This window comes from Palaemon carinicauda, chromosome 5, assembly GCF_036898095.1.
Source record: "Palaemon carinicauda isolate YSFRI2023 chromosome 5, ASM3689809v2, whole genome shotgun sequence".
Classification (NCBI taxonomy): domain Eukaryota; kingdom Metazoa; phylum Arthropoda; class Malacostraca; order Decapoda; family Palaemonidae; genus Palaemon; species Palaemon carinicauda.
Genome location: NC_090729.1, coordinates 165628990 through 165651767, shown reverse-complemented (window position 1 = coordinate 165651767; position 22778 = coordinate 165628990). Strand labels below are relative to the sequence as shown.

At 40.4% G+C, this 22778-nt stretch overlaps 1 long non-coding RNA gene across 2 annotated transcripts in view; it reads right to left on the bottom strand.

Moving 5' to 3' along the window:
- LOC137640646 (uncharacterized) overlaps positions 1–22551 on the bottom strand; it is a 61443-nt gene extending 38892 nt beyond the window's left edge. For both annotated transcript variants that reach the window (XR_011044435.1, XR_011044434.1), the window contains exons 1-2: positions 22494–22551; positions 12776–13497 (exon numbers count right to left, since the gene is read on the bottom strand). This is a non-coding gene — a long non-coding RNA (uncharacterized lncRNA). The remainder of the gene's footprint in view (positions 1–12775; positions 13498–22493) is intronic.
- Between the last annotated feature and the right edge of the window lie 227 nt (positions 22552–22778).

Genomic DNA, 22778 nt, shown 5'->3' with positions numbered 1-22778 from the left:
TCTCGGGCCTTCTCGAGGCACTTAGTCTGTCTCTCCTGGGAGGGAGAAGCCCAAAAATGAACTGAATTCAGAACTATCCCCAAATAGAGAATATTCTCGTCTGATTCGGCTCGATCTGAGATTTCTCTCTGTTGATGACAAGACCCAGTTCTTGAGCCATCATGAACGTCTTTTGTAGGTCCTCCAGACATTTTTCTTTCGACCGTGATCGTATCAACCAATCGTCCAGATAAAAGGATACCCTTATCCCCTCTTGATGCAGCCAGCCTGCCACGTTCGCCATTATCCTGGTGAAGACTTGAGGAGCAGTGCTGAGACCGAAGCAAAGTGCCCTGAACTGGAAGCACTTGCCCTGGATCACAAATCTCAGGTATTTCCTCGAAGTCGGATGGATGGGGAATTGAAAATAAGCGTCCTGCAGATCGAGAGACACCATCCAATCCCCTGGACGCTGGACGTATTGTTACCAGCACAGACCGAGTCGTCTCCATTGTAAACTTCGTCTTCTCCACGAAGACGTTCAGAGAGCTGACATCCAGGACTGGTCTCCATCCACCAGAGTTCTTGGGTACCAGAAACAGGCGATTGTAAAAGCCTGGGGAGGAAAGGTCCAAAACTGGTTCTATCGCTCCCTAATCCAGCATCTGATCGACCAGATCCAGAAGAGCCTTCTGTTTCCCCGCATCTGCGTACTGAGCCACTAAGGCTATTATTATTATTATTATTAAATGCTAAGCTACAACCCTAATTGGAAAAGCAGGATGCTATAAGCCCAGGGGCCCCAACAGGGAAAATAGCCCAGTGAGGAAAGGAAATAAGGAAATAAGGAAAAATAGAAAATTTTAGGAATAGTAACAATATTAAAATAAATATTTCCTAATTAAACTATAAAAACTTTAACAGAACAAGAGGAAGAGAAACTAGATAGAAAAGTGTGCCCAAGTGTACCCTCAAGCAAGAGGAGTATCTGAAAGAGGAGGCTTCTTCAAAAGGGGGATCTTGTATCCTTCCTTGATTACTGAGAGAGACCAGGTGTCCACCCCTCTTCTCTTCCAAGACTGCCAAAAACGTGACAGTCTTGCCCCTATCGTTGTCTGGAGGGCTTGTACGTCATTTCTTGGAACGGGATCTAAACGAACCTCTATTCGTCCTTGCTCCTGACTCCTGTCTTCTTCCTCTGAAGTCGGATCTCGAAGGAGCCCTACCTCGAAAGGGCTGTTGGAATTTTCTCGCCTCCCTCTTCAGAGACGAAGGAGCGACACACAATATATCTGACAAGAGCCTCAGGAAAGAGATGTTGCGACAGGGGGGCGTAAAGGAGTTCAGACTTCTGCGCAACAGTCACAGACCTCAAGGCAAAGGAACATAACAGGGCCCTCTTCTTCAAGACTCCTGCTGAAAAAAGGGAAGCAAACTCATTAGCTCCATCCTCAGAGCTTTATCCATGCATGACATGATACTCGTCAGGTCTTGTGTTCCCTCCAATTGCTCTGTCTTCCAGGCCAGAGTCCCTAGAGACCAGTCCAAAAAACTAAAAACCTCAAAGGCTCTGAAAATCCCTTTGACAAAGTGATCAAGTTCAGACATTGACCACATAACTTTGGCCGCGTTAAGGGCATGCCTTCTGGCAGAGTCCACAAGACCAGAGAAGTCACCCTGGGAGGAGGCAGGCACTCCCAGACCCAGAGGTTCCCCAGTCTTGTACCACATACCAGCCTTCAAAGCAAGACGAGCTGGTGGAAAAGAGAAGGTGGTCTTAACCGCTTGTATATGTTCCTTCATCCACTCGTCCACTTTAGTGAGAGCTTTCTTAGCAGAAATAGAGAGCTTCATCTTGATGAAGGCCGACTGTTTCTTGGCCTTATTCCTGCTAAACTGAGATTGCGGAGAACAAGGAGCAGAAGGTTGAAATTCCTCCCCATACAGCTCAAGGAGGGAGCAAGAAAACTTTGTAATCGCCAGCAGCGTCAGCAGGCTTGTCTTCGTCCTCTGAGACATCATCGCGGCCCGGTCCCAAGTCTACTACAGCTTTCGTACGGGAAGAAGGTTCACCCGAATCGGAAATTGGGAAATCAAAGGATGCGTCCTGTAGAGGAGGGCTGCAAGCAGCCTGACACCGAGAACCGCCTGCGTCCTGGCGCCGAGAGTAGGTGTCGTCCTGGCGCCGAGAGTAGGTGTCGTCCTGGCGCCGAGAGTAGGTGTCGTCCTGGCGCCGAGAGTCAGAAGCGACCTGGCGCCGAGAGTCAGAAGCGACCTGGCGCCGAGCGCTAGAAGAGTCCTTGAGGCGGTAGGCGGTCGTTGCGCCGAGAGAAGGAAGCGTCGTTGCGCCGAGAGCTGCAATCGTCCTGGCGACGAGAAGCGGCATCGTCCTGAAGAAGCAGGCTGGAATCGTCCTGGCGTCGAGAGCGAGAGGCAAAATCGTCCTGGCGCAGAGAGCAAGAGGCGGAATCGTCCTGGCGCCGAGAGCAAGAGGCGGAATCGTCCTGGCGCAGAGAGCAAGAGGCGGAATCGTCCTGGCGCCGAGAGCGAGAGGCGGAATAGTCCTGGCGCCGAGAGCGAGAGGCGGAATAGTCCTGGCGCCGAGAGCGAGAGGCGGAATAGTCCTGGAGGCGAGCAGATGAGGAAGGAGTGCGGTGTCGTACCTTTGACGAAGCGCGCAGAGGTTCCCTTGGAGAGGAACTCCATTCCCTCTTAGAAGTTGACTTCTTGACAGGTAACGAGTCGTCCTTACGTCTGTCTGACTGGGAGGGAGGGCAGCTAAAAGCTTGCACTAAAGAGAAAAGTTGCTCTTGCATAACCGTCACGAACGATTTAGCAACCTCTGCTGGATCCTGTGGTACCGAAGGATACGGCTGTCGAGTAGCGCTGGTAGGAGAAGGATCTTACGCTGGTCTATCTTGACTATCGGCTGTTGATTTTGTCCTCCTCACAGGAACGGTATCCAAACCGTCCTCCGAAGGACAAGGTTCGTGGCTACTAGAACCGGGGGAGAGAGAACGAGACTGTTCATTTCGGTTCGACCTCACCCTCCTCGGTCTCGAAGCTTCATACAGCCACTTGGGAGAGGGATCCGGGGAAGACACTATCACATCCGACACACCTTTTCCGTGGCGGTCAAGAGCAGCCTGGGAGCTTACAACAGGACTGTCTGAGGCGACAGCTGACCGAGGATACGCACCTCTAACCCCCTTTCGGTCGTCGACGTACCTTCTCCCTTGGTCCTGAGAGCTTGGTAGAGGTCTAGACCTAGGGTAATGACAGCACTAACTTCACTCTCACTCTTACTTTTTAAGGCCACAAGTTGATCTTTAACAGCCTTCAACTCGGCAGCCATCCTGGCGTACCGAGGGTCATCCGCAGATACAGATCCTGCAGAAGGGGCAGGAGTTACTACCTCAGGGGAAGGATCAACTCCCAAAGAGGAATTAATCAAAGGTTCAATTGATATATCTAGACTAGGTTCACTAGTCTAGAGTTGATAGGGAAGCAATGTGGAATGTGATGAGGTTATATGGAGTTGGTGGAAGGTTGTTGCAAGCAGTGAAAAGTTTCTACAAAGGTAGTAAAGCATGTGTTAGAATAGGAAATGAAGTGAGCGATTGGTTTCCGGTGAGAGTGGGGCTGAGACAGGGATGTGTGATGTCGCCGTGGTTATTTAACATGTATGTTGATGGAGTGGTGAGAGAGGTGAATGCTCGAGTGCTTGGACGAGGTTTAAAACTGGTAGGCGAGAATGATCATGAATGGGAGGTAAATCAGTTGTTGTTTGCAGATGATACTGTACTGGTAGCAGACACAGAAGAGAAGCTTGACCGACTAGTGACAGAATTTGGAAGGGTGTGTGAGAGAAGGAAGTTGAGAGTTAATGTGGGTAAGAGTAAGGTTATGAGATGTACGAGAAGGGAAGGTGGTGCGAGGTTGAATGTCATGTTGAATGGAGAGTTACTTGAGGAGGTGGATCAGTTTAAGTACTTGGGGTCTGTTGTTGTAGCAAATGGTGGAGTGGAAGCAGATGTACGTCAGAGAGTGAATGAAGGTTGCAAAGTGTTGGGGGCAGTTAAAGGAATAGTAAAAAATAGAGGGTTGGGCATGAATGTAAAGAGAGTTCTATATGAGAAAGTGATTGTACCAACTGTGATGTATGGATCGGAGTTGTGGGGAATGAAAGTGATGGAGAGACAGAAATTGAATGTGTTTGAGATGAAGTGTCTAAGGAGAATGGCTGGTGTATCTCGAGTAGATAGGGTTAGGAACGAAGTGGTGAGGGTGAGAACGGGTGTAAAAAATGAGTTAGCGGCTAGAGTGGATATGAATGTGTTGAGGTGGTTTGGCCATGTTGAGAGAATGGAAAATGGCTGTCTGCTAAAGAAGGTGATGAATGCAAGAGTTGATGGGAGAAGTACAAGAGGAAGGCCAAGGTTTGGGTGGATGGATGGTGTAAAGAGGGCTCTGGGTGATAGGAGGATAGATGTGAGAGAGGCAAGAGAGCGTGCTAGAAATAGGAATGAATGGCGAGCGATTGTGACGCAATTCCAGTAGGCCCTGCTGCTTCCTCCGGTGCCTTAGATGACCGCGGAGGTAGCAGCAGTAGGGGATTCAGCATTATGAAGCTTCATCTGTGGTGGATAATGTGGGAGGTTGGGCTGTGGCACCCTAGCAGTACCAGCTGAACTCGGCTGAGTCCCTGGTTAGGCTGAAGGAACGTAGAGAGTAGAGGTCCCCTTTTTGTTTTGTCTTCTTTGTTGATGTCGGCTACCCCCCAAAATTGGGGGAAGTGCCTTTGGTATATGGATGGATGGAGGTTCACTAGCAGACTTAGATTTAGATCTAGAAGGTCTCCTTACTCTATCTAGCTCTAATTTGCGCACATATCGCTTCATAACTAACCAATGTTTCTCATTCAAAATCTCGCATTCTTTGCACCTATTACCCAGTGCACAATCAAAACCCCTGCAACCCAAACAAACCGTGTGAGGGCCTACCGAAACTTTACGTAACCTCACCTTGCATTCCTTATCGCACACACACGAAAATGAAGTTTCTCACTCATATTAAATAACTCAACAAATATAAGAAAAAACAAAAAACACGATTGCCAAATCCCCAAATCAATGTACTTCACCAAAAAGAAGTCCAGTACAGCGATACAGGGAAAGCGAAACGAAAAACACTAATGGCGGGCAACCGGTGTTGTCGATCCGGCCGGCAGAGATGATCTGAGGAACAGAAAACGGGAATGATTCCAAGTACAGTGATACCTCGGTAGTCGAACGACTCTAAATTCGAACAAATCGGAGTTCGACCAAAAAATTAGAGTAATTTTTGCTGCGGTGTTCGAACAAAAAATCGGAACTCGAACAGCCGAACGCGTGGCCGAGTGAGATGAGCGGCCATCTCGGCTACTCTTGCTTGGTCGGGTAGCATCATTTCGAGAGAGAGCGTCAGTCCGACAACACGTGTTGAGAATTTATTGTGATTTAGTGCGTTTTATTGTCTTCTTTTGCCGATAATAATGGGCCCCAAGAAAGTTAGTGATAAGGGGAAGGATAAGAGGAAAACAGTGAGAACAACGATCGAGTTGAAGAAGGAAATTATTGCGAAATACGAGAATGGTGTACGAGTGTCTGATCTAGCCTTACAGTATGGCATGGCGAAGTCAACCATTTCGACCTTTTTGAAAAATAAGAAAGTGATAAAGAAAGCTAATGTTGCACGGGGAGTGACAGCAATCAGTAAGCAAAGGCCACAAGTAATTGAGGAAATGGAAAAGTTGCTCCTTATATTTATTAAAGAAAAGCAGTTAGCCGGGGAAAGTATAAGTGAAGCTTTCATTTGCGAGAAACCTCTTCATATTTATGAAGAATTGGTGAAGAAAAGTGCCAGTACTAGTGAAAGTGATTCGTCATTTACTTTTAAAGCAAGCAGGGGCTGGTTCGAGAAATTCCCGAACAGAACTGGTATTCACCGTGTGACTAGGCATGGGGAGGCAGCCAGTTCGGATCAGGCGGCAGCTGAAAAATACGTTGGCGAATTCGACCGATACATTAAGGAGCAAAATTTAATCCCGCAGCAAGTCTTCAATTGCGATGAGACCGGGTTACTTTGGAAGAAAATGCCGGCCAATACCTACATTACCAAGGACGAGACGAAGATGCCAGGTCACAAGCCAATGAAAGATAGACTGACGTTGCTGCTGTGCGCCAATGCTAGTGGCGATTGCAAGATTAAACCCTTGTTAGTGTACCACTCGGACAACCCCCGGGTCTTCAAAAGAAACAATATCTTGAAAAGTGCACTATCAGTTATGTGGCGCACTAACACTAAATCTTGGTTCACAAGACAATTATTTAGTGAGTGGATCAACGTAGCGTTTGCCCCCCAGGTTAAGGCATAGGCTACCTGACTGAAAAGAACTTGCCATTGAACTGTCTTCTGGTGATGGACAATGCTCCTGCACACCCTCCAGGTCTAGAGGGAGACTTAAAAGAAGAATACAGTTTTATCAAGATTAAATTCCTGCCCCCCAATACTACTCCCATACTCCAGCCCATGGACCAACAGGTCATTTCAAACTTTAAAAAACTGTATACCAAGGCCCTTTTCCGAAAGTGTTTTGAAGTGACTAGTGATACACAGTTGACCTTAAAGGAATTCGGGAAGGATCACTTCAGCATCCTCAACTGTGTGAACATGATTGACCAAGCTTGGCGTGGTGTAACCTATAGGACATTGAACTCTGCCTGGCGAAAGCTGTGGCCATCATGTGTAACAGAGAGGGAATTTGAGGGTTTCCAATCAGAGGTGGGTTCAAGCACTGCTACTGTTATTTCTGAGGACACTGGTGTCGTTGATGAAATTGTTGGCATGGGCAGGAGTATGGGGCTTGAGGTCAACAGGGAAGACATTGATGAACTTGTTGATAGCCACTCTACTCAGTTGACCGTTGAAGAATTGTTGCACCAGCAACAACAACAGCAGCAGGATTTGATTGGGGAGCTGGAATCCTCAGAAGATGAGGATGTAAGAGTGGAGGTTCCAAGTTCAGTGATAAATGACATGTGTTCGAAGTGGGGAGAGTTGCAGGCTTTTGTGGAAAAATATCGCCCAGAAACAGCAGTAGCAAAACGGGCAGTGAACATCTTTAATTATAATGTTATGTCGCACTTTAGAAGAATAGTGCAGAAGAGAAAGAAGCAGCTGACAATTGACATGTTTTTCACAAAAGAAAAGAGAGCTGCTACATCCCAGCCTGATTCCCCTCCAAAGAAGAGAAACAGAAGAGAAAAAACCCCTGAAGGAGATTTGCCCTACCTTTTACTGCAGAGAGAAAAAACCCCTGAAGGAGAACTACCCAGCCACATCATGGAAGGGGACTCTCCTTCCAAGCAGTAACCTCCCCCTTGCATCCTCTCCACATCCATTCCTGTATGCCATCGAACCGCTACTCAAAGGTATGTACTGTACAGTAAATAGTTTAAAATTGTTTTATATAGTTTTCCGACCAATTTCGTACACATTTAAATAATTATTGTTGTTTAGGTACACGTTTTATTAATATTTTGGGCATTTTGGAGTGTGTAGGAACGTATAAAAATAAATACCATTATTTCTTATGGGAAAAAAGGTTTCGGTACTCGAACAAATTGGAGGTCGAACACTGATCCCGAACGGATTATGGTCGAGTACCGAGATATCACTGTACCACCCTGTAAGGGTTGTTAACCACCTAACTGCACAACCACTACAAGGCTATTGCCGCTATTTTTGAAAAATTCTGCCGAATGTCAGAGACTAAGCTATATATATATATATATATATATATATATATATATATATATATATATACTGTATATATATACAGTATATATATATATATATATATATATATATATATATATATATATATATATATATATATATATATATATATATATATATATATACTGTATATATATACAGTATATATATATATATATATATATATATATATATATATATATATATATATATATATATATATAAATATATACAGTGATACCTCTGGATACGAAAGTTTCTGCTTACGAAAAATTCAGGATGCGAAGTGATTCGAAGATTTTTATGCCCCAGGATACGGATAAAATTTCAGGATACGAAAACCTTACGAGATCCCAACTCTTCGCCGAGAGTAATTTTAAAAAGCGCGCGCCGCCTGACTTTGAACATGGGTAGACTCACTTACAGCCTCCCGCTCACCCATTGGTTATCTCCCTACTCAGACGCTAGCTGACGCCATAAGATCCTGCTTTCCTATTGGTCGGCAACTATCCCAGCTTGCCTACGCACGGGCGTTCATCTCTCTCTCTCTCTTTTCGTTCCGACCGCGGTATCGTTAACAGACATTGTGTTGTGTGCTTTCGCTTGTTTGACTTAGTGTTAATATATAGTACATTCGTTTGCCACATGTTATCGTTAATAAACATTCGTTACTGTGCACTGTACTGTATTAGTGTTTACTATACATAGACTGTATATAACGTTACGTAGTGTATTATATTACGTATTACTGTACTGTAGCCATGGGTCCCAAGAATGTTGCCGAAGGAAAGAAGAAGAAGACGATGCTCTCGATGGAGACGAAACTTGAAATCGTGAAAAAGTACGAGTCTGGCAAGTGTTTAAGTGCGATCGCCAAGGAGTATGGCCGGAATTCGTCTACGATAGGCACCATCCTGAAGCAGAAGGCAGCCATCAAAGCAGCAACACCTTCTAAGGGCGTCACTATTTTCTCCAACAAGAGAACGCACGTGCATGACAAGATGGAGAGGCTGCTTCTTGTGTGGATCAAGGACAAAGAGATCTCAGGAGACACCATCACTGAGACTACAATTTGCCAGAAGGCCTCCGCCATTTTAGGTGATCTCGTGCGTGCTCAGGCCGAAGAAGGAGCAGGAGATGGAACATCCCAGCAGGAACCCCCAGAGTTCAAGGCTTCTCGTGGGTGGTTCGAGAAGTTCAAGAAAAGGACTGGCATCCATTCAGTGGTACGGCATGGGGAGGCAGCCAGCTCGGATATGAAGGCCGCCGAAGCCTTTGTTAAAACGTTCGACGAGTTGACTCTGCAGGAAGGCTACAGTTCGCAGCAAGTTTTCAATTGCGACGAAACTGGGCTTTTCTGGAAGAAAATGCCTCGTCGGACGTTCATCACGGCGGAGGAGAAGAGGCTAACCGGACATAAGCCTATGAAGGACAGGCTTACCCTTGCTTTTTGTGCAAACGCCAGTGGGGACTGCAAGATAAAGCCCCTGCTGGTGTACCATTCAGAAAATCCCCGAGCCTTCAAAGCCCACAAAGTCATTAAGGAGAACCTTCCCGTGATGTGGAAGGCGAATGCAAAAGCCTGGGTAACGAGGCAACTGTTCATTGATTGGGTGAATGTCTGCTTCGGTCCGACTGTCCGAAAATATTTGGAAGAAAAGCGCCTCCCTATGAAATGTCTGCTGGTGTTGGACAATGCTCCAGCTCACCCTCCTGGCCTCGAGGAATATCTTCTGGCCGAGTATTCCTTCATAAAGGTCCTGTATCTACCGCCTAACACCACCCCTCTCCTCCAGCCCATGGACCAGCAAGTTATTTCTAATTTTAAAAAATTGTACACGAAGCATCTCTTCAAGAGATGTTTCCAAGTCACAGAGAGTACAAACCTCACTCTGTGTGAATTTTGGAAAGATCACTTCAACATCGCGATATGCCTCAAACTCATCGATCTCGCTTGGCAGGAAGTTTTGAGGCATACCCTAAACTCATCTTGGAGGAAGCTGTGGCCTGATGCTGTCTCTGCACGAGACTTCGAGGGGTTCGGGAAGCCTGGAGGAGAAGCCGAGATCGTTGACGATACTGAACCAATTCAGCAGTCTGAGGTGGCTGACATCGTACATCTTGGTACGTCCATGGGGCTGGAAGTTAGCGCGGAAGATATCGATGAACTTATCGAGGAGCACCACGAGGAGTTGACGACGGACGACTTGAAGGAGTTGGAGACGATGCAAGTGAGTGATGTTCAAGAGCAGTTCTCTAGCGGTGATGAGGAGGATGTTGCACCTTTGAAAACGGCAGACATTAAGGAAATTCTTGCATGTTTCCATAAAATGGCAGACTACGTCGAAAAGGAACATCCAGAAAAAGTTTATACCAACCGTGCGCTTGAATACTGCAATGACGTTTGCCTAACACATTTTAGAAATGTGTTGAAAAGTAGGCAGAAACAAGCTTCAATGGATAGTTTCTTATTAAAGAGGCCAGCGGTATTAGTGGGCCAAGACGAAGGTGAAAGTAAAGAAAAGAAACAGAAAAAAGAAAGTGATGAAGAAGAAGAAGGTGAAAGTAAAGAAAAGAAACAGAAAAAAGAAAGTGATGAAGTAGAAGGTGAAAGTAAAGAAAAGAAACAGAAAAAAGAAAGTGATGAAGAAGTAGAAGAGATTTAGAAAATAAGAAAAACGTAAAGTTATAAAAAAGCAAAAAAAAAAAAAATTCAATTTTAAGTTTTATGTTACCGTTAAGTGTTAAAGTAATTTTTTCTTTCATTTTATAGTTTTCCATACGTAATGTTAAGTGTTAATTATTTCTGCCATTTTTTTATTTCGTAAAGTTTAAGTGTTAATGTGTTAAGTGTGTAAATTGCTGTACGTAGTCTGTCACTTGTTACGTTTTCTGCCTTATGCCATCCTTCTCTGCCGCGACTTCGCTATCGGACATCGTCTCAATCAAACGGTAAGTTTCAACTTTTTTGTTACACTAATTAACTGTAACCTTTTTTTCAGAGTGTACAGGTATCAATCATTAATTTAGTTGTACGTACAGGTAACAATACACCTTCACTGATCTAAATGCTTTACGTACATACAGTACCGTAACTTTTATACAGTAGTAAAGAAAACGGACCGTTTTCTTTGGGCTTGGGGGGGATAACTTGGCTATAACTACATTATTGAATAATCTCAGTGGTTTCTGGAATGGATTAGGCTGTTTTTAACGGTTGTGTTAATTATTGAATGATAGAAATGGCTGCATTGCATGTTTATTGCTTCAGCTTAGCGTGTTTATGAAAGAAAAGGTAACTTTTTATAAGGCTTGGAACGGATTAGGCTATTTACATGTAAAACGCGACTCAGAATACGAAAATATCAGGATACGACACTGCATCCTGAACGGATTAATTTTGTATCCTGAGGCATCACTGTGTATATATATATATATATATATATATATATATATATATATATATATATATATATAACTGCCAGGTAAGTTATATTCATAAAAAAATTGTTGGAATAGATTACAAACTTTGATATCTTAAACCCCATTATATGAATTTTACCAATTTATACTATAGGGCGGGTCAGAAGCACCCGAGATGTTGAGAGTAACCCACTGTAGATAGAGGTAAGTTGGTATCAGCGAGTGTGCGCTCTTTAACTTAGTGCTTTGAAGGTGAAGATCCCCATTTAACTTTACTTTATACTTTTATACTCCACTGCTTCCATTTTTTTTTATTGTGTCTAATTACATTAACGTAAGATTCCTGTCCAGCATCTCACTGGGGTCACTGGGACGGAGCCAAAACAGAGCCTAAGAGTGATAATGACTAAAGACCTGACAAAGCTAGAGTAGGCCATTTCATTACTTTTATTTTCACGTGTGGAGTTCTCCGGCTCTGGACAGAGTGAAATTTCCCCCTTTAGTATTTAAGAGTGACGGTTAGTAAACTGGGGCAGTAAAGTTATTAGCAGGGTGTTTGCGCCCCGAGTGTAAGTGCTCATTATCCTCACCTGTTGATCTTTGAGTAACTACTGTAGGGAGACTTTCCTGGACTAAGTCCCACTCAAACATATTTTCACGTGTGGAGTTCTCTGGCGTCTGGACAGTAAAATTTTCCCCTTTAATATTTAAGAGTGACAGTAAACTGGGGCAGTAAAGTTATTAGCAGGGTGTTTGTGCCCCGAGTGTAAGTGCTCATTATCCTCACCTGTTGATCTTTGTGTAACTGAGGCAGGGAGACTTTCCTGGACTAAGTTCCCACTCAAACATTTAATTAAATAAAATGAAATTCTCCACAGCAGTAGTTAACCCGTTGGGTGAAGAAAAATTTTTCATTAATCTCAGTTGTCCGGTGTATAAGGACAGAGGAGAATATGTAAAGAATAGGCCAGACTATTTTGTATGTGTAGGCAAAAGGAAAATGAACAGCAACCAGAGAGATGGATCCAATGTAGTACTGCAGTACTGTCTGGCCAGTCAATCATTTCTCTAAACTGGTTAATTCTAAGTGTTCACTGTTTGTGAGGTACCTTAATTGACTTAATTTTTGTACATAATTTCTTCGATCTATCAGGCTTAATTAAGATAACCAGTTACCTAGAATATATTACCCAGCTTGACAAGCTATCTAACACAAATACAGTAATTGAAGAATGGTTATTGGTGAAAAACCAAAGTTTTCCTTTTCAAAATACAGTAGAGCCCTTGAACACCTTCAAGAATTAATGCATTTTTTTTTTTTTTTTAGAATTTAGGCAATTGGAAAAATGACCTTAACTTGGATAACTTTACCCTTTGATCACTATAAACTTACAGCCATTAAAATAAAGCTTTATTGACAAATGTACAAGCATGTTGTGCAAACCTGAATTAATTAGATTTTGGACAAAGGCTATCCATATTACAATGACACTCGGAAAGTTAAATTCAACTTTATGATGGGAAATAACTAATAGACGAAAACTCATAACCTTACCTTGGCATAAATTTATCCATAATGACATTAACTTGGGGTTTAGATCACATTGACTGGAATCATCTTCGTATGCAAATTAAGTCATTACGGTACATCTATATAATGATGACCTGATACAACCCATTATTGTTATTATTATTAGCCAAGCTGTGACTTTTTGGAAAAGCAAAATAGTGCAAACAATTCAAGAATCTGAAGTTTGTTTCTTTAAACACCGGTAACTTTTTAATCCATCACATTTACGTTGTGTCAGACATCTATTACGGAAGTATACAAACTTCCTTAAATCCAGCACGCTATGTACATAACTCATGTACAGTATTTAGTTTGCGACGTGCTCAAGTTAATTAATAATTTTACTATTTCCATTTTATTAACATCTCCATTATTAATTTACAATAAAAAAACTAACTCCATTAATCAAAAAATTGTATATGAAGTGACAATATTTACCAGCTCAGTTTACCGATGATTTAGAATAATCTCTTGGAATTAGACATGGCAAGTGTTGCGTTCCCAGAGGACATTTTTTCAATTTCGTAACTTCCACGTAAGAGCTTAAAAAAAAAAAAGGGCACGTGCGCAGTAGAAATTATGGTTAAAATTTTCTTTTATATTATCAAGGCAACTTAGCATTTCGATTCCTTGAGTTGTATCAAATCATTTTATATATGGAGATGACTTTTTTATTGACGGCAGAAAATCTTGAAGTGATGCCTTTCCTGAAATTGAAATGATTCCACATTAATTACTTATCTAGAAAATTTTAGTAGCGAAAAACTCCTAGATCATTTACTTTCTTATATAGCTTTGTAATTATGAAAAAAAAACTCTCCAAATAGCTTCTATTATTGTAGGGAGTTTTCAACTTCTATAAAATTTCACGTTTGAATTCAAAAGTTTGAAATATTAAGTTTTCTTTAGATAAATTACAACCATGTTAAATTGCTAAAACAATGCAGATAATGAAAATGTGTTAAGAGTTAAAGATAAACCCAATATTGAATATAAGATTGAAAAACCGATTTACATATTCTAACCACTGCAGTAGATAAATTTGTTTCTAGGTCTATATCTATTGTGACAGTAGGCCTACTCAACATAACCATCATTCGTATACCATCTGAAGTTGTGAAATTAAATATAGAACTGCTTCCTTACTAGACATTACCTTGAACAAAGACAATGAACTTTAAGTGGATTACACATTGCTAGTCCAGCTAGTTCTATTCAAAATAATCGATCAGCCATTTAACTTTTATTCTTTGTCATGGGGGGGGGGGGGTTCCACTGGTTGCATTACAGCTCTGGATTGCTTTTCTAGTCCCAAATTCCTGAATACATAAATCCGGTACTTTTGTTAGGTGTATCTAAATAACCACAGGAAACTCATTGGACTAATCAGCTCACAGGGCTAGGCTATAGATGAATATTATAAAACAATTTATAATTAAAAGCCTTAATAGGAAATGAAATAACATGAAAATCAGGAAATATAATAATCGAATACCGTACAAATTTGGACAAATATCAGGTAAAACAAAATCAAGGAGATTATTCTGAACTGTTGGTCTAAAATCATTTTAGAACTGTAGACTAAACACAAAATCCACCTCAACTTTACAGCATATTGCAGTAATTTTTTTTTTCAGGATCAGATAAATTAAATAAAGTAGAATTGCAGGACCCTGCTATAATGATTTACGATGCAGAACATGCAATTAATTGAACTTGATTACTTCATGAAATGATACACAATGCAACATCCACCTCCCTCTCCCTCGATGATCGCGGTCGATCAAATTTTGAATACTTCATGAAATCATTGCACAATGTAACACCAACATACCTTTTCCTCAATAATTGCAGCTAATCTAAATTTTAATACTTTATCAACTTGCTGCATAATGCAACATATACCTGCCTTTACCTCGATAATTTGTAGCTAATCATAAGGCTTAAATCCTTCTAGAACATATATACTAAGTGATTGAATTCCACGGTCATGTAAATAAGGCAATGATTATTCTCACGGTACACACCAGGCCCAGAGGAGAAAATCCTACGAGAATCTTCACTAGAACACTGATGAGCAACATCTAACATAGAAACATTGCTGTCCGTTTCTTCCTTGATTACTCTTTATAAGCTATTCAACCTTAAAAAGTGTCCTTTTAAAAAAAGTCTTATAAGCTATATGAAATTTTAATGAGGGGCATTCCGAGATTATACAATATGGTAATTGGCATTAATATTTCAGTAATTCATACAACAGTCAATCCCAAACCATAAATTCATTCATTACATAAATAAATACACGTTAATTGCAGCCTTTAACTGATACTTACAGACATGAGCTTATTAAGAACGCGTTGAAAGACCTACACGCCTTGCAACATTCATTCATTATTATTTTTAGGTTTGCTGGATATAGCAACGGACTATTACTTTGTTCATTATTACTAATTGAGAAGTGACACCAACTGGAAAAGCAAGATACTACAAGCCCAAAGCCCGCGACACGGAAGGCAGCCCATCATAATTTGAATATTTCCTTGTACAATGCAACATCCACCTCTCGAAAGGAAATAGAGTAACGAATAAACTATGCGAAATAATCTCGACGAAATTTCTCTCTCTCTAATACTCCACAGCAACTACTAGACGAATGTTATTTAAACTTTCTGACCATCCTGCTAGCTTGGATCGACCACATTTCAAATCGAGAGCTGATAAAAAGTGCGTTTTTTAAATTTTTAAATCAGGAAACTGAATATCAAAATGATATGTGATTTTGACGAGATGGGTGGAAAGCTGGAACTTGAGTTAACAAACGATACCAGCATAAAAAGGTCACTTTATGGGGTGCCAGGTAACAATATGAGGCAAACGGGTGAAGAACCAACGCTCAAGTGCTATGAAGAAACATTTTAAGACAACGTTGAAATCCCAGGTTTCCTGGATAGGAAAAATGACACGCCGGTTTCTCCTAAATAAGTTTCCCTTTAAATCAAATTTAGAAACCGAATTCCTTAAAAACAAAGTTAAAAGAGTACATAGTGAAAAAAATACCACTGTATCTTGTCCAGATACATTCCGGTGATAAGATACATTGAATTCGGTGAATGTGATGATGATTTTCTTGAAAAATTAAACTAGAAATGTAGTTGTTTGCGGGTGTATTGTAACTCAAGAGCCTATTATACAGGATTTGGTCAAGTTCTCATTTTTCTTTAGATAACCAATCTAAAAAAAATATTAACAGCATATGAATAGTTTTTACACAGTAAGCTATTGGTAAAATGTGCATTCGTATTGTTAAAAGAAAAATGCCTTGGATCTTATTCGTTAGGCTGAAAAATTATACGAAATCCAGTACTATGGGTATATTAATGTTACAACTGCTTTCCTTTGTTTTTAGCTCTCAACTTGACTTAAGGAATTTCTTCTTCACGAGTTATAAAACATTAGAAAAGGAAAATGTAAAGAACATAATCAAAATATTGAATATTTTCACAGTGGAGTATTTAGCAGTAGCTAAGAAATCTTTAGGAGAGTTTGGGGTCACTGAGGGATATTGTTTGTTGAAAGGGGAGAGAGAGAGAGAGAGAGAGAGAGAGAGAGAGAGAGAGAGAGAGAGAGAGAGAGAGAGAGAGAGAGAGAGAGTTGTGTGGGGAGAGGGAAGGGACAATAGTCTTCAAATACAGTACCTACTGTCAGGAATGAAATCATCAAACCTAAGACTTGAGCCAATTACACTTCACTGGTTTTCCTTGACTTCAGACCCTTAGAAATCAACTCTGATCCCGAGTCACTTATGGGCTGTAACGTAAACAGTGTACTATTTCTGAAATCCCTTGAACGAACATATAATAAATTATATTTCCTTGATGAATATTAGTTTTGTACTCGATAATAAAGGTGTCTAAGTTAGTGTTGAGAAAACCAAGAATTCAAATATAAAATACTCGCGTTATCACTAATTGATTTCGTGTATATTGAGGACAACTGTTCAATTGTGATATACATAAGGTTATTTAGAAAAAAAATACGGTATACAATTTTTCCCTCGTTTCATAAACAGCAATTTCAAATAGATTTTCGTCATAGAACGAAGTCAAAGTCTACGCTCTAAAATTCTGGTAGTAGTCATTGAAAAGTCAAACGAGTCGATTATTGAAAACAAAGTTTACAATGTATCTTAGCCAATGCAATCTGTTAAATTTACTCGCAGCATAAGACTAACATTTCCGTCACTGGGTTAAATGGAATTGTGAGTTTTGGCTACAAAGCCACTGACATGAGTCGATGAAGCCATTTAGCATCCGAGTGCATCTAGAGTAAAGCCCTGCTGTTACACTGAAATAAAAGCTATTATAGGTTTGACAGCATGATGGAAGAAATGAAGCAAGAACAGAGGTCGAATAGATGGATATCAAGCTAGTGCAGCTTGGAGCCGAAAGAACGATGCAAAGACTATTACTGTATACTGTATAGAACGTGAGGTGCACTGGCAGAACTGCCTCTCCAAAAGGCATTATTATTGTTATAATGTTCCCCTTCATATTTAAGCCTTCAAGGTCCATAATTTACATTGTCCATTCACTCACTAAGAGCAGTAAACATTTTAAAAAGCATACTTTTCAAAGACCACATCCTTACTCTTGGCAATTACCCTAATTCAGCTGTAATAACATATTTACTTACCAAAACCATCTCTATACTGTATACCGAGCGGCATTTTTTCTTTACAAACACTACCACGACCACGATTTCAGCAAAGTTCATTCATAATATATAAAGGTTATATGAGTTCTAATGCTACAATTAGTGCATTTTAATCCCACTTTTGACCAAAATTTCGTAAATCACAAACACTGACGTGGATTAAATACCATAACGAGGCTTATTCGGTATAATAATACTAAACGGTTTTGCTTCAGCAAAATGAAATTGCACATTAAACTAACTTTTGTTAGCCTAACATTCAAGACGAACCTCTTATGAGTCCACAATTACCTTTATATCAAATGAGACCGACGGAAGAAATTATAACTTCTCAGAAAACCACATTAGTCTAACTGATCGGAAAACAGACCAGTAACTAACAACCCACAACCCCGTCTCCCGGTAACAGTTCCCATTACCACCTAGTGAACTGGTGGTCATTTGATACAAAATAAATCGCACCAAGAATGCCTCTTTCGAAAATATTTTCACAGAAAATTAAGAAAAAACATTGTATGTTTCTCACACGCCAAACTAGTTTTACTTTCATATGATTCTCATATATATAATCATATATTACTATATAGTGTTTAGAGGTAAAAACGCTTTCGCGTAAGTGGCTATGCTAACATAAGGCCATCTTGATTTACATCTATAAGTACATACCTAAGCTTCAATTGCAGACACATTGAGAGAGAGAGAGAGAGAGAGAGAGAGAGAGAGAGAGAGAGAGAGAGAGAGAGAGAGAGAGAGAGAATTGTCTAAAACTCGCTAAGTACAAGGTTGGTAGGGGGAGGGATCTTTAAAAGTTAAAAGTAACAATAATGCCACGACGAAAAATAAATTAAAAAGCACTTTGACAGCATATAAATACGCTAAAACAGTGGCAGGTAACAACCACCAATATATACAACAGTCAAATAGTTTGCTACAAGTTAGTACTGAAAGTGACTAAGCCATAATACATTAAAATAACTAATATATTTCAATATATGATTTAGTAAATATTTTAAACCATTCCGTAACTACGACATAGATGGATGGAACGTTTTCCTGCATTCTGGTGAAATATATTCCGGCTGTTAAGTAACAATTGCTATCAAGCAACACGGCTATCTACATAACCGAGACAGTTGTGGGACTTACATTTCTTTTAAAAACTTTATACCTAAATAATGGCACGAGTCAATGTTGGGTGAACTAGATAAAAAGGCATTGTAGAGAAAAAAAACTCAAATTTCATAACACAGAATTAGAGAGAGAGAGAGAGAGAGAGAGAGAGAGAGAGAGAGAGAGAAGAAAACTCAAATTTCATAACAAAGAATGAGAGAGAGAGAGAGAGAGAGAGAGAGAGAGAGAGAGAGAGAAAACTCAAATTTCATAAAGAAACAAAGAATTAAAGAGGAGAGAGAGAGAGAGAGAGAGAGAGAGAGAGAGAGAGAGAAAAAAAACTCAAATTTCATAACAAAGAATTAGAGAAGAGAGAGAGAGAGAGAGAGAGAGAGAGAGAGAGAGAGAGAGAAAAAAAACTCAAATTTCATAAAGAAATAAAGAATTAAAGAGAGAGAGAGAGAGAGAGAGAGAGAGAGAGAGAGAGAGAGAGAGAGAGAAAACTCAAATTTCATAAAGAAATAAAGAATTAAAGAGAGAGAGAGAGAGAGAGAGAGAGAGAGAGAGAGAGAGAAGAAAACTCAAATTTCATAACAAAGAATTAGAAAGAGAGAGAGAGAGAGAGAGAGAGAGAGAGAGAGAGAGAGAAAACTCAAATTTCATAAAGAAATAAAGAATTAAAGAGAGAGAGAGAGAGAGAGAGAGAGAGAGAGAGAGAGAAGAAAACTCAAATTTCATAACAAAGAATTAGAAAGAGAGAGAGAGAAGAAAACTCAAATTTCATAACAAAGAATTAGAAAGAGGGAGAAGAAAACTCAAATTTCATAACAAAGAATTAGAAAGAGAGAGAGAGAGAGAGAGAGAGAGAGAGAGAGAGAGAGAGAGAAAACTCAAATTTCATAAAGAAATAAAGAATTAAGAGAGAGAGAGAGAGAGAGAGAGAGAGAGAGAGAGAGAGAAGAAAACTCAAATTTCATAACAAAGAATTAGAAAGAAAGAAAGAGAGAGAGAGAGAGAGAGAGAGAGAAAACTCAAATTTCATAAAGAAATAAAGAATTAAGAGAGAGAGAGAGAGAGAGAGAGAGAGAGAGAGAGAGAGAGAGAGAAGAAAACTCAAATTTCATAACAAAGAATTAGAAAGAGAGAGAGAGAGAGAGAGAAAACTCAAATTTCATAAAGAAATAAAGAATTAAGAGGAGAGAGAGAGAGAGAGAGAGAGAGAGAGAGAGAAGAAAACTCAAATTTCCTAACAAAGAATTAGAGAGAGAGAGAGAAGAAAACTCAAATTTCCTAACAAAGAATTAGAGAGAGAGAGAGAGAGAGAGAGAGAGAGAGAGAGAGAGAGAGACTCAAATTTCATAACAAAGAATGAGAGAGAGAGAGAGAGAGAGAGAGAGAGAGAGAGAGAGAGAATCTTTACCCAGGTAGGTTTGGGGCGTACTTGTCAACTACTAATTATAACAGGATATCATTAATCTATTTCTACGCAATGATTGGATAATACGATCCAACAGGGTTTGGTACAACAAGCGTAAGGTGGAGAGCGTACCATTGCATGGTTAGCTTAGTCGAACCACTGAACAGCTCTTGTGAAATATACTGAGAATCTTCTTGTTAAACAACGGAAAGATTGGAATTTTCGAGAGAGAGAGAGAGAGAGAGAGAGAGAGAGAGAGAGAGAGAGAGAGAGAGAGAGAGAGAGGGGGGGGGGGGGGTTGGTAATTAAAGTTTTAAGTCAAAGGAATAGCTCATTTTCATTCGTGAAATAAGCAAACCGAAATGTTTCTTCAAGTGGCCAAGAAATAGATTGTTAAGTACATTTGTTGAGACGAAATTATTGATCAGTGTGGCTTACAATATGAGCTGTCAATTTGCAATGGATTGTATATATTTATAAGGAATTGTGTATTTGCATACGAATCAACGATAACTTGCATATTCGTTGCTGTTTTGGTATGCGATCTCCAAGTCGTGCTTTAGCTTTGGTATGCGATCTTCCTAATTGTAGCGATCTCACTACTAAATTAAAAATGGAGAAATTACTCAAAAGTGTCAATAACACTTCTGAGTAATTACTCCATTTCTAATTTAGAATTGAGGTCGCTGTTATTCATGGTACCAAGGCAAAAGCACGACTTTGAGATCGCATATCAAAACAGCACCGCATATTCTTATGGTTTTTATGTCAAGATACTATTTAGTATTTATTTTGTGTATTGGTAAAATAATGTTTTCAAATTTCTATACGGTCATGTTGAGTTATCCATTGAATGTATTTATATTTAAAGGTTACTCATCAATGGCACAGAGCAAAGAACAGTGACAATGCCTTTAAGACTGTCCATATATATGTTGCGACCCATCTCAGAATCTGCATCGTGTTGGAATATTCTCATTTGGCGCTGCGCAATGTGAAGATTCCCAGATCGCGCGACCAAGTTGGAATCGTATTTTGGTTGCTGTGGAGTGAAACAGATTCACGTAAACACGCCGACTGACTCGTTTACCTCATATGGCAATAGGTGTGTTGACAGTATTAGGTTCTATGGGGGTGATCCCCTCGTCGTATATGCAGTGATCAGGCCATTATGTAAAGTCAGGTCATTGTGTGTGTTTAATTTGTTTCCAAGGGCGTGTTAGTTATTGTAGTGGTTAATTGCAATTACCATTTGGTTTGATGGATGTGTTAGGTAGTGGCATTAAGGGGGGGGGGGGGGTGTGTCGCAGGGGCTAGGCCTAGGTAGGGGTACAGGGCCCTAGGTTAGGTTAGGTGGGTGTATTAGGTTCGGTAGTGCCCTGAAAATCACTGTGGCCTTAAGGGGGGTAGCAGGGGGACGGAGCCCCCCCCCCCCCCCCCCGGTAGGCCTTGGTATGGGTACAGGGCACCTAGGTTAGGTTAGGTGGGTGTATTAGGTTGGGTAGTGCCCTGAAAATCACAGCGGGAACCCAACACTGCATTCCAACTTCGCCGCACAAAGTAAGAATTCTAACATCGCGCAACCCGATTTAGAATCGACGCAGATTCCAACATAGCGCGGAACAAATACACATGTTCAGCGCACAAGACCCTCTCCACCCAAGTTAGGACCAGACAATGGCTGCTGATGACAACAATAAGACTTACCAGTATCGTCTTCCCCAACCATCCAACAACTATCCCTAGATCATATGGATAGTAAAGCTACTGACACAACACGAAACCATCGGTTTAGAGTCTCTCTCGAACCCCCGTTCAATAAATCACTAATACTATCATTATTACTTGCTAAGGTACAACCTTACATCGCTAGGCACAGACATTTCCAATAGGCTACCACAACCTTTGAGAAGCTTAGGGTGTATTCATACACCAGGCCTTGTTAACTTTCCTATACCAATTCACTTATAATGGCGGTTCCCTCTAACACTTGACAAGGCAAAAAAATTGCACAAATTCAGCACTCGTGTTTCCTCTCCATCAACAGCATGACGATTTGGAAATTGTGAAATGAATGTAATTCCGAATAAAACAGTGACCAAACTATCGAATATAAGGCCAAATTACATCACAAGCGTCCAAAAAAGCACCTTAACTGGTAATATCACAATTTCGCATTGTAACAACTTCGATTAAAAGTAGCCTATTATAGTGATCCTAACTTGAAAATCATACCACACTGCAATAGCTCCGTATTGGTATGAGATATAAAAACTCAGCGTTGGAAAATATAATACAATTACCTTGCACAGTTCGGAACTTATCACCCGCTAAAATTCTTTTACGCGGAAGCCAAGAAAAATTGTCATAAAATCGCTGGTTATTTAAATCTCTAGCTTTTAAAATATATAGACAAATTCACGAGACCGTAAGAACACAGAAACCTGAAAAGCATATAATTACCAAATGCCTCCATTTTTAACACGATCGCCAGCTACACAGTTCTTTCCTTGCCTGTGTCCATGACTCGAGTGAACTTCGAGAGAATCGAGAGCAGAATTTTTACCCCACCCGACAAAGATATTCCTAGACAAGCTCTAAAATTTCCCTAAATCAGAAATAATTTCTCCAAGTTCTACACCACACAATTTAATCTGAACTAATGGCTGTATATACCGTTGCATCTTCTATAATTATAATATACAATGCATTTACTTTTAATTCTTGTATTTGTGAAGCTACAAGCAA